A 12,641-nucleotide genomic window follows, 5' to 3' on the forward strand; every position below is an offset into this window, starting at 1 on the left:
ATGAGACAGTACATACCAATAGAATAACAACTTATCATCTTCTTATTCCCGCCCCCCCACCCTCGTTGCCACTCTTGCGGACATAATGCTGCTGGTGGTGCGTCATTTCCACCAAAAGCCCAGTTGATGGGCATATAAAAATTGCAGCCTTGTAATGTGAACACCCTGCTGTGAGAAAGCAAAGATTTACTACACTTTGGAAATAAAATGGTACGTTCTAAGATGTACTTTAAAGAACAATCTTTAAAACACCATAAAGAGACAGTACATACCAATAGAATAACAACTTGTCATCTTCTTGTTCCCGACCCCAGCCCCACCTCCTCGTTGCCACCCTTGCGGACATCATGCTGCTGGTGGTGCGTCATTTCCACCAAAAGCCCAGTTGATGGGCATATAAAAATTGCAGCCTTGTAATGTGAACGCCCTGCTGTGAGAAAGCAAAGATTTACTACACTTTGGAAATAAAATGCTACGTTCTAAGATGTACTTGAAGAACAATCTTTAAAACACCATAAAGAGACAGTACATACCAATAGAATAACAACTTGTCATCTTCTTGTTCCCGCCCCCCCACCCTCGTTGCCACTCTTGCGGACATCATGCTGCTGGTGGTGCGTCATTTCCACCAAAAGCCCAGTTGATGGACATATAAAAATTGCAGCCTCGTAATGTGAACACCCTGCTGTGAGAAAGCAAAGATTTACTACACTTTGGAAATAAAATGCTACGTTCTAAGATGTACTTGAAAGAACAATCTTTAAAACACCATAAAGAGACAGTACATACCAATAGAATGACAACTTGTCATCTTCTTGTTCCCGCCCCCCCACCCTCGTTGCCACTCTTGCGGACATCATGCTGCTGGTGGTGCGTCATTTCCACCAAAAGCCCAGTTGATGGACATATAAAAATTGCAGCCTTGTAATGTGAACGCCCTGCTGTGAGAAAGCAAAGATTTACTACACTTTGGAAATAAAATGCTACGTTCTAAGATGTACTTGAAGAACAATCTTTAAAACACCATAAAGAGACAGTACATACCAATAGAATAACAACTTGTCATCTTCTTGTTCCCGCCCCCCCACCCTCGTTGCCACTCTTGCGGACATCATGCTGCTGGTGGTGCATCATTTCCACCAAAAGCCCAGTTGATGGGCATATAAAAATTGCAGCCTCGTAATGTGAACACCCTGCTGTGAGAAAGCAAAGATTTACTACACTTTGGAAATAAAATGCTACATTCTAAGATGTACTTGAAAGAACAATCTTTAAAACACCATAAAGAGACAGTACATACCAATAGAATGACAACTTGTCATCTTCTTGTTCCCGCCCCCCCACCCTCGTTGCCACTCTTGCGGACATCATGCTGCTGGTGGTGCGTCATTTCCACCAAAAGCCCAGTTGATGGACATATAAAAATTGCAGCCTCGTAATGTGAACGCCCTGCTGTGAGAAATTAAAGATTTACTACACTTTGGAAATAAAATGCTACGTTCTAAGATGTACTTGAAAGAACAATCTTTAAAACACCATAAAGAGACAGTACATACCAATAGAATAACAACTTGTCATCTTCTTGTTCCCGCCCCCCCACCCTCGTTGCCACTCTTGCGGACATCATGCTGCTGGTGGTGCATCATTTCCACCAAAAGCCCAGTTGATGGGCATATAAAAATTGCAGCCTTGTAATGTGAACACCCTGCTGTGAGAAAGCAAAGATTTACTACACTTTGGAAATAAAATGCTACGTTCTAAGATGTACTTGAAAGAACAATCTTTAAAACTCCATAAAGAGACAGTACATACCAATAGAATAACAACTTGTCATCTTCTTGTTCCCGCCCCCCCACCCTCGTTGCCACTCTTGCGGACATCATGCTGCTGGTGGTGCATCATTTCCACCAAAAGCCCAGTTGATGGGCATATAAAAATTGCAGCCTTGTAATGTGAACACCCTGCTGTGAGAAAGCAAAGATTTACTACACTTTGGAAATAAAATGCTACGTTCTAAGATGTACTTGAAAGAACAATGTTTAAAACACCATAAAGACACAGTACATACCAATAGAATAACAAATTGTCATCTTCTTGTCCCCCCCCCCCCCCCCACCCACGTTACCTCTCTTGCGGACATCATGCTGCTGGTGGTGCGTCATTTCCACCAAAAGCCCAGTTGCTGGGCATATAAAAATTGCAGCCTTGTAATGTGAACACCCTGCTGTGAGAAAGCAAAAATTTACTACACTTTTGAAATAAAATGCTACGTTCTAAGATGTACTTGAAAGTACAATCTTTAAAACACCATAAAGAGACAGTACATACCAATAGAATAACAACTTGTCATCTTTCTGTTCCCGACCCCAGCCCCCCCCCTCCTCGTTGCCACTCTTGCGGACATCATGCTGCTGGTGGTGCATCATTTCCACCAAAAGCCCAGTTGATGGGCATATAAAAATTGCAGCCTTGTAATGTGAACACCCTGCTGTGAGAAAGTAAAGATTTACAACACTTTGGAAATAAAATGCTACGTTCCAAGATGTACTTGAAAGAACAATCTTTAAAACACCATACAGAGACAGTACATACCAATAGAATAACAACTTGTCATCTTCTTGTTCCCGACCCCAGCCCCCCCCCTCGTTCCACTCTTGCCGACATCATGCTGCTGGTGATGCGTCATTTCCACCAAAAGCCCAGTTGATGGGCATATAAAAATTGCAGCCTTGTAATGTGAACACCCTGCTGTGAGAAAGCAAAGATTTACTACACTTTGGAAATAAAATGCTACGTTCTAAGATGTACTTGAAAGAACAATCTTTAAAACACCATAAAGAGACAGTACATACCAATAGAATAACAACTTGTCATCTTCTTGTTCCCGACCCCAGCCCCCCCCCCTCGTTGCCACTCTTGCGGACATCATGCTGCTGGTGGTGCGTCATTTCCACCAAAAGCCCAGTTGATGGGCATATAAAAATTGCAGCCTTGTAATGTGAACACCCTGCTGTGAGAAAGCAAAGATTTAATACTCTTTGGAAATAAAATGCTACGTTCTAAGATGTACTTGAAAGTACAATCTTTAAAACACCATAAAGATACAGTACATACCAATAGAATAACAACTTGTCATCTTCTTGTTCCCGCCACCCCCCCCCCCCCTCCTCGTTACCACTCTTGCGGGCATCATGCTGCTGGTGGTGCGTCATTTCCACCAAAAGCCCAGTTGATGGGCATATAAAAATTGCAGCCTTGTAATGTGAACACCCTGCTGTGAGAAAGCAAAGATTTACTACACTTTGGAAATAAAATGCTACGTTCTAAGATGTACTTGAAAGAACAATCTTTAAAACACCATAAAGAGACAGTACATACCAATAGAACAACAACTTGTCATCTTCTTGTTCCCGACCCCAGCCCCACCTCCTCGTTGCCACTCTTGCGGACATCATGCTGCTGGTGGTGCGTCATTTCCACCAAAAGCCCGGTTGATGGGCATATAAAAATTGCAGCCTTGTAATGTGAACGCCCTGCTGTGAGAAAGCAAAGATTTACTACACTTTGGAAATAAAATGCTACGTTCTAAGATGTACTTGAAAGAACAATCTTTAAAACACCATAAAGAGACACTACATACCAATAGAATAACAACTTGTCATCTTCTTGTTCCTGCCCCCCCACCCTCGTTGCCACTCTTGCGGACATCATGCTGCTGGTGGTGCGTCATTTCCACCAAAAGCCCAGTTGATGGGCATATAAAAATTGCAGCTTTGTAATGTGAACACCCTGCTGTGAGAAAGCAAAGATTTACTACACTTTTGAAATAAAATTCTACGTTCTAAGATGTACTTGAAAGAACAATCTTTAAAACACCATAAAGAGACAGTACATACCAATAGAATAACAACTTGTCATCTTCTTGTCCCCCCCCCCCCCCCTCGTTTCCTCTCTTGCTGACATCATGCTGCTGGTGGTACGTCATTTCCACCAAAAGCCCAGTTGATGGGCATATAAAAATTGCAGACTTGTAATGTGAACACCCTGCTGTGAGAAAGCAAAGATTTACTACACTTTGGAAATAAAATGCTACGTTCTAAGATGTACTTGAAAGAACAATCTTTAAAACACCATAAAGAGACAGTACATACCAATAGAATAACAACTTGTCATCTTCTTGTTCCCGCCCCCCCACCCTCGTTGCCACTCTTGCGGACATCATGCTGCTGGTGGTGCATCATTTCCACCAAAAGCCCAGTTGATGGGCATATAAAAATTGCAGCCTTGTAATGTGAACACCCTGCTGTGAGAAAGCAAAGATTTACTACACTTTGGAAATAAAATGCTACGTTCTAAGATGTACTTGAAAGAACAATCTTTAAAACACCATAAAGAGACAGTACATACCAATAGAATAACAACTTGTCATCTTCTTATTCCCGCCCCCCCACTCTCGTTGCCACTCTTGCGGACATCATGCTGCTGCTGGTGCATCATTTCCACCAAAAGCCCAGTTGATGGGCATATAAAAATTGCAGCCTTGTAATGTGAACACCCTGCTGTGAGAAAGTAAAGATTTACAACACTTTGGAAATAAAATGCTACGTTCCAAGATGTACTTGAAAGAACAATCTTTAAAACACCATAAAGAGACAGTACATACCAATAGAATAACAACTTGTCATCTTCTTGTTCCCGACCCCAGCCCCCCCCCTCGTTCCACTCTTGCGGACATCATGCTGCTGGTGATGCGTCATTTCCACCAAAAGCCCAGTTGATGGGCATATAAAAATTGCAGCCTTGTAATGTGAACACCCTGCTGTGAGAAAGCAAAGATTTACTACACTTTGGAAATAAAATGCTACGTTCTAAGATGTACTTGAAAGAACAATCTTTAAAACACCATAAAGAGACAGTACATACCAATAGAATAACAACTTGTCATCTTCTTGTTCCCGACCCCAGCCCCCCCCCCTCGTTGCCACTTTTGCGGACATCATGCTGCTGGTGGTGCGTCATTTCCACCAAAAGCCCAGTTGATGGGCATATAAAAATTGCAGCCTTGTAATGTGAACACCCTGCTGTGAGAAAGCAAAGATTTAATACTCTTTGGAAATAAAATGCTACGTTCTAAGATGTACTTGAAAGTACAATCTTTAAAACACCATAAAGATACAGTACATACCAATAGAATAACAACTTGTCATCTTCTTGTTCCCGCCACCCCCCCCCCCCCTCCTCGTTACCACTCTTGCGGGCATCATGCTGCTGGTGGTGCGTCATTTCCACCAAGAGCCCAGTTGATGGGCATATAAAAATTGCAGCCTTGTAATGTGAACACCCTGCTGTGAGAAAGCAAAGATTTACTACACTTTGGAAATAAAATGCTACGTTCTAAATTGTACTTGAAAGTACAATCTTTAAAACACCATAAAGAGACAGTACATACCAATAGAATAACAACTTGTCATCTTCTTGTTCCCGCCACCCCCCCCCCCCTCCTCGTTGCCACTCTTGCGGACATCATACTGCTGGTGGTGCGTCATTTCCACCAAAAGCCCAGTTGATGGGCATATAAAAATTGCAGCCTTGTAATGTGAACACCCTGCTGTGAGAAAGCAAAGATTTACTACACTTTGGAAATAAAATGCTACGTTCTAAGATGTACTTGAAAGAACAAACTTTAAAACACCATAAAGAGACAGTACATACCAATAGAATAACAACTTGTCATCTTCTTGTTCCCGACCCCAGCCCCCCCCCCCCCCTCCCCGCCGTTGCCACTCTTGCGGGCATCATGCTGCTGGTGGTGCGTCATTTCCACCAAAAGCCCAGTTGATGGGCATATAAAAATTGCAGCCTTGTAATGTGAACACCATGCTGTGAGAAAGCAAAGATTTACTACACTTTGGAAATAAAATGCTACGTTCTAAGATGTACTTGAAAGCACAATCTTTAAAACACCATAAAGAGACAGTACATACCAGTAGAATAACAACTAGTCATCTTCTTGTTCCCGCCACACACCCCCCCTCCTCGTTACCACTCTTGCGGGCATCATGCTGCTGGTGGTGCGTCATTTCCACCAAAAGCCCAGTTGATGGGCATATAAAAATTGCAGCCTTGTAATGTGAGCACCCTGCTGTGAGAAAGCAAAGATTTACTACACTTTGGAAATAAAATGCTACGTTCTAAGATGTACTTGAAAGTACAATCTTTAAAACACCATAAAGAGACAGTACATACCAATAGAATAACAACTTGTCATCTTCTTGTTCCCGCCACTCCCCCCCCCTCCTCGTTGCCACTCTTGCGGACATCATGCTGCTGGTGGTGCGTCATTTCCACCAAAAGCCCAGTTGATGGGCATATAAAAATTGCAGCCTTGTAATGTGAACACCCTGCTGTGAGAAAGCAAAGATTTACTACACTTTGGAAATAAAATGCTACGTTCTAAGATGTACTTGAAAGAACAATCTTTAAAACAAAATAAAGAGACAGTACATACCAATAGAATAACAACTTGTCATCTTCTTGATCCCGACCCCAGCCCCCCCCCTCGTTGCCACTCTTGCGGACATCATGCTGCTGGTGGTGCGTCATTTCCACCAAAAGCCCAGTTGATGGGCATATAAAAATTGCAGCCTTGTAATGTGAACACCCTGCTGTGAGAAAGCAAAGATTTAATACTCTTTGGAAATAAAATGCTACGTTCTAAGATGTTCTTGAAAGTACAATCTTTAAAACACCATAAAGAGACAGTACATACCAATAGAATAACAACTTGTCATCTTCTTGTTCCCGCCAACCACCCCCCCCCCCCTCCTCGTTGCCACTCTTGCGGACATCATGCTGCTGGTGGTGCGTCATTTCCACCAAAAGCCCAGTTGATGGGCATATAAAATTGCAGCCTTGTAATGTGAACACCCTGCTGTGAGAAAGCAAAGATTTACTACACTTTGGAAATAAAATGCTACGTTCTAAGATGTACTTGAAAGTACAATCTTTAAAACACCATAAAGAGACAGTACATACCAATAGAATAACAACTTGTCATCTTCTTGTTCCCGCCCACCCCCCCCCCTCCTCGTTGCCACTCTTGCGGACATCATACTGCTGGTGGTGCGTCATTTCCACCAAAAGCCCAGTTGATGGGCATATAAAAATTGCAGCCTTGTAATGTGAACACCCTGCTGTGAGAAAGCAAAGATTTAATACTCTTTGGAAATAAAATGCTACGTTCTAAGATGTTCTTGAAAGTACAATCTTTAAAACACCATAAAGAGACAGTACATACCAATAGAATAACAACTTGTCATCTTCTTGTTCCCGCCACCCCCCCCCCCCCCCTCCTCGTTGCCACTCTTGCGGACATCATGCTGCTGGTGGTGCGTCATTTCCACCAAAAGCCCAGTTGATGGGCATATAAAATTGCAGCCTTGTAATGTGAACACCCTGCTGTGAGAAAGCAAAGATTTACTACACTTTGGAAATAAAATGCTACGTTCTAAGATGTACTTGAAAGTACAATCTTTAAAACACCATAAAGAGACAGTACATACCAATAGAATAACAACTTGTCATCTTCTTGTTCCCGCCCCCCCCCCCCCCCCCCCCCCCACCCTCCTCGTTGCCACTCTTGCGGACATCATGCTGCTGGTGGTGCGTCATTTCCACCAAAAGCCCGGTTGATGGGCATATAAAAATTGCAGCCTTGTAATGTGAACGCCCTGCTGTGAGAAAGCAAAGATTTACTACACTTTGGAAATATAATGCTACGTTCTAAGATGTACTTGAAAGAACAATCTTTAAAACACCATAAAGAGACACTACATACCAATAGAATAACAACTTGTCATCTTCTTGTTCCCGCCCCCCCACCCTCGTTGCCACTCTTGCGGACATCATGCTGCTGGTGGTGCGTCATTTCCACCAAAAGCCCAGTTGATGGGCATATAAAAATTGCAGCTTTGTAATGTGAACACCCTGCTGTGAGAAAGCAAAGATTTACTACACTTTGGAAATAAAATTCTACGTTCTAAGATGTACTTGAAAGAACAATCTTTAAAACACCATAAAGAGACAGTACATACCAATAGAATAACAACTTGTCATCTTCTTGTCCCCCCCCCCCCCTCGTTTCCTCTCTTGCTGACATCATGCTGCTGGTGGTACGTCATTTCCAACAAAAGCCCAGTTGATGGGCATATAAAAATTGCAGACTTGTAATGTGAACACCCTGCTGTGAGAAAGCAAAGATTTACTACACTTAGGAAATAAAATGCTACGTTCTAAGATGTACTTGAAAGAACAATCTTTAAAACACCATAAAGAGACAGTACATACCAATAGAATAACAACTTGTCATCTTCTTGTTCCCGCCCCCCCACCCTCGTTGCCACTCTTGCGGACATCATGCTGCTGGTGGTGCATCATTTCCACCAAAAGCCCAGTTGATGGGCATATAAAAATTGCAGCCTTGTAATGTGAACACCCTGCTGTGAGAAAGCAAAGATTTACTACACTTTGGAAATAAAATGCTACGTTCTAAGATGTACTTGAAAGAACAATCTTTAAAACACCATAAAGAGACAGTACATACCAATAGAATAACAACTTGTCATCTTCTTGTTCCCGCCCCCCCACCCTCGTTGCCACTCTTGCGGACATCATGCTGCTGGTGGTGCATCATTTCCACCAAAAGCCCAGTTGATGGGCATATAAAAATTGCAGCCTTGTAATGTGAACACCCTGCTGTGAGAAAGCAAAGATTTACTACACTTTGGAAATAAAATGCTACGTTCTAAGATGTACTTGAAAGAACAATGTTTAAAACACCATAAAGACACAGTACATACCAATAGAATAACAAATTGTCATCTTCTTGTCCCCCCCCCCCCCCCCACACACGTTACCTCTCTTGCGGACATCATGCTGCTGGTGGTGCGTCATTTCCACCAAAAGCCCAGTTGCTGGGCATATAAAAATTGCAGCCTTGTAATGTGAACACCCTGCTGTGAGAAAGCAAAAATTTACTACACTTTTGAAATAAAATGCTACGTTCTAAGATGTACTTGAAAGTACAATCTTTAAAACACCATAAAGAGACAGTACATACCAATAGAATAACAACTTGTCATCTTTCTGTTCCCGACCCCAGCCCCCCCCCCTCCTCGTTGCCACTCTTGCGGACATCATGCTGCTGGTGGTGCATCATTTCCACCAAAAGCCCAGTTGATGGGCATATAAAAATTGCAGCCTTGTAATGTGAACACCATGCTGTGAGAAAGTAAAGATTTACAACACTTTGAAAATAAAATGCTATGTTCCAAGTTGTACTTGAAAGAACAATCTTTAAAACACCATAGAGAGACAGTACATACCAATAGAATAACAACTTGTCATCTTCTTGTTCCCGACCCCAGCCCCCCCCCCTCGTTCCACTCTTGCGGACATCATGCTGCTGGTGATGCGTCATTTCCACCAAAAGCCCAGTTGATGGGCATATAAAAATTGCAGCCTTGTAATGTGAACACCCTGCTGTGAGAAAGCAAAGATTTACTACACTTTGGAAATAAAATGCTACTTTCTAAGATGTACTTGAAAGAACAATCTTTAAAACACCATAAAGAGACAGTACATACCAATAGAATAACAACTTGTCATCTTCTTGTTCCCGACCCCAGCCCCCCCCCTCGTTGCCACTCTTGCGGACATCATGCTGCTGGTGGTGCGTCGTTTCCACCAAAAGCCCAGTTGATGGGCATATAAAAATTGCAGCCTTGTAATGTGAACACCCTGCTGTGAGAAAGCAAAGATTTAATACTCTTTGGAAATAAAATGCTACGTTCTAAGATGTACTTGAAAGTACAATCTTTAAAACACCATAAAGATACAGTACATACCAATAGAATAACAACTTGTCATCTTCTTGTTCCCGCCACCCCCCCCCCCTCCTCGTTACCACTCTTGCGGGCATCATGCTGCTGGTGGTGCGTCATTTCCACCAAAAGCCCAGTTGATGGGCATATAAAAATTGCAGCCTTGTAATGTGAACACCCTGCTGTGAGAAAGCAAAGATTTACTACACTTTGGAAATAAAATGCTACGTTCTAAGATGTACTTGAAAGAACAATCTTTAAAACACCATAAAGAGACAGTACATACCAATAGAACAACAACTTGTCATCTTCTTGTTCCCGACCCCAGCCCCACCTCCTCGTTGCCACTCTTGCGGACATCATGCTGCTGGTGGTGCGTCATTTCCACCAAAAGCCCGGTTGATGGGCATATAAAAATTGCAGCCTTGTAATGTGAACGCCCTGCTGTGAGAAAGCAAAGATTTACTACACTTTGGAAAAAAAATGCTACGTTCTAAGATGTACTTGAAAGAACAATCTTTAAAACACCATAAAGAGACACTACATACCAATAGAATAACAACTTGTCATCTTCTTGTTCCTGCCCCCCCACCCTCGTTGCCACTCTTGCGGACATCATGCTGCTGGTGGTGCGTCATTTCCACCAAAAGCCCAGTTGATGGGCATATAAAAATTGCAGCTTTGTAATGTGAACACCCTGCTGTGAGAAAGCAAAGATTTACTACACTTTGGAAATAAAATTCTACGTTCTAAGATGTACTTGAAAGAACAATCTTTAAAACACCATAAAGAGACAGTACATACCAATAGAATAACAACTTGTCATCTTCTTGTCCCCCCCCCCCCTCGTTTCCTCTCTTGCTGACATCATGCTGCTGGTGGTACGTCATTTCCACCAAAAGCCCAGTTGATGGGCATATAAAAATTGCAGACTTGTAATGTGAACACCCTGCTGTGAGAAAGCAAAGATTTACTACACTTTGGAAATAAAATGCTACGTTCTAAGATGTACTTGAAAGAACAATCTTTAAAATACCATAAAGAGACAGTACATACCAATAGAACAACAACTTGTCATCTTCTTGTTCCCGACCCCAGCCCCACCTCCTCGTTGCCACTCTTGCGGACATCATGCTGCTGGTGGTGCGTCATTTCCACCAAAAGCCCGGTTGATGGGCATATAAAAATTGCAGCCTTGTAATGTGAACGCCCTGCTGTGAGAAAGCAAAGATTTACAACACTTTGGAAATAAAATGCTACGTTCTAAGATGTACTTGAAAGAACAATCTTTAAAACACCATAAAGAGACAGTACATACCAATAGAATAACAACTTGTCATCTTCTTGTTCCCGCCCCCCCACCCTCGTTGCCACTCTTGCGGACATCATGCTGCTGGTGGTGCATCATTTCCACCAAAAGCCCAGTTGATGGGCATATAAAAATTGCAGCCTTGTAATGTGAACACCCTGCTGTGAGAAAGCAAAGATTTACTACACTTTGGAAATAAAATGCTACGTTCTAAGATGTACTTGAAAGAACAATCTTTAAAACACCATAAAGAGACAGTACATACCAATAGAATAACAACTTGTCATCTTCTTGTTCCCGCCCCCCCACCCTCGTTGCCACTCTTGCGGACATCATGCTGCTGGTGGTGCATCATTTCCACCAAAAGCCCAGTTGATGGGCATATAAAAATTGCAGCCTTGTAATGTGAACACCCTGCTGTGAGAAAGCAAAGATTTACTACACTTTGGAAATAAAATGCTACGTTCTAAGATGTACTTGAAAGAACAATGTTTAAAACACCATAAAGACACAGTACATACCAATAGAATAACAAATTGTCATCTTCTTGTCCCCCCCCCCCCCACACACACGTTACCTCTCTTGCGGACATCATGCTGCTGGTGGTGCATCATTTCCACCAAAAGCCCAGTTGATGGGCATATAAAAATTGCAGCCTTGTAATGTGAACACCCTGCTGTGAGAAAGCAAAGATTTACTACACTTTGGAAATAAAATGCTACGTTCTAAGATGTACTTGAAAGTACAATCTTTAAAACACCATAAAGAGACAGTACATATTAATAGAATAACAACTTGTCATCTTCTTGTTCCCGCCACACACACCCCCCCCCCCCCTCCTCGTTTCCACTCTTGCGGGCATCATGCTGCTGGTGGTGCGTCATTTCCACCAAAAGCCGAGTTGATGGGCATATAAAAATTGCAGCCTTGTAATGTGAACACCCTGCTGTGAGAAAGCAAAGATTTACTACACTTTGGAAATAAAATGCTACGTTCTAAGATGTACTTGAAAGTACAATCTTTAAAACACCATAAAGAGACAGTACATACCAATAGAATAACAACTTGTCATCTTCTTGTTCCCGCCCCCCCCACCCTCGTTGCCACTCTTGCGGACATCATTGCTGCTGGTGGTGCGTCATTTCCCACCAAAAGCCGAGTTGATGGGCATATAAAAAATTGCAGCCTTGTAATGTGAACACCCCTGCTGTGAGAAAGCAAAGATTTAATACTCTTTGGAAATAAAATGCTACGTTCTAAGATGTTCTTGAAAGTACAATCTTTAAAAACACCATAAAGAGACAGTACATACCGATAGAATAACAACTTGTCATCTTCTTGTTCCTGCCACCCCCCCCCCCCCCCTCCTCGTTGCCACTCTTGCGGACATCATGCTGCTGGTGGTGCGTCATTTCCACCAAAAGCCCAGTTGATGGGCATATAAAATTGCA

The sequence above is a fragment of the Schistocerca cancellata genome, unplaced genomic scaffold (genome assembly GCF_023864275.1).
Source record: "Schistocerca cancellata isolate TAMUIC-IGC-003103 unplaced genomic scaffold, iqSchCanc2.1 HiC_scaffold_1139, whole genome shotgun sequence".
Lineage (NCBI taxonomy): Eukaryota > Metazoa > Arthropoda > Insecta > Orthoptera > Acrididae > Schistocerca > Schistocerca cancellata.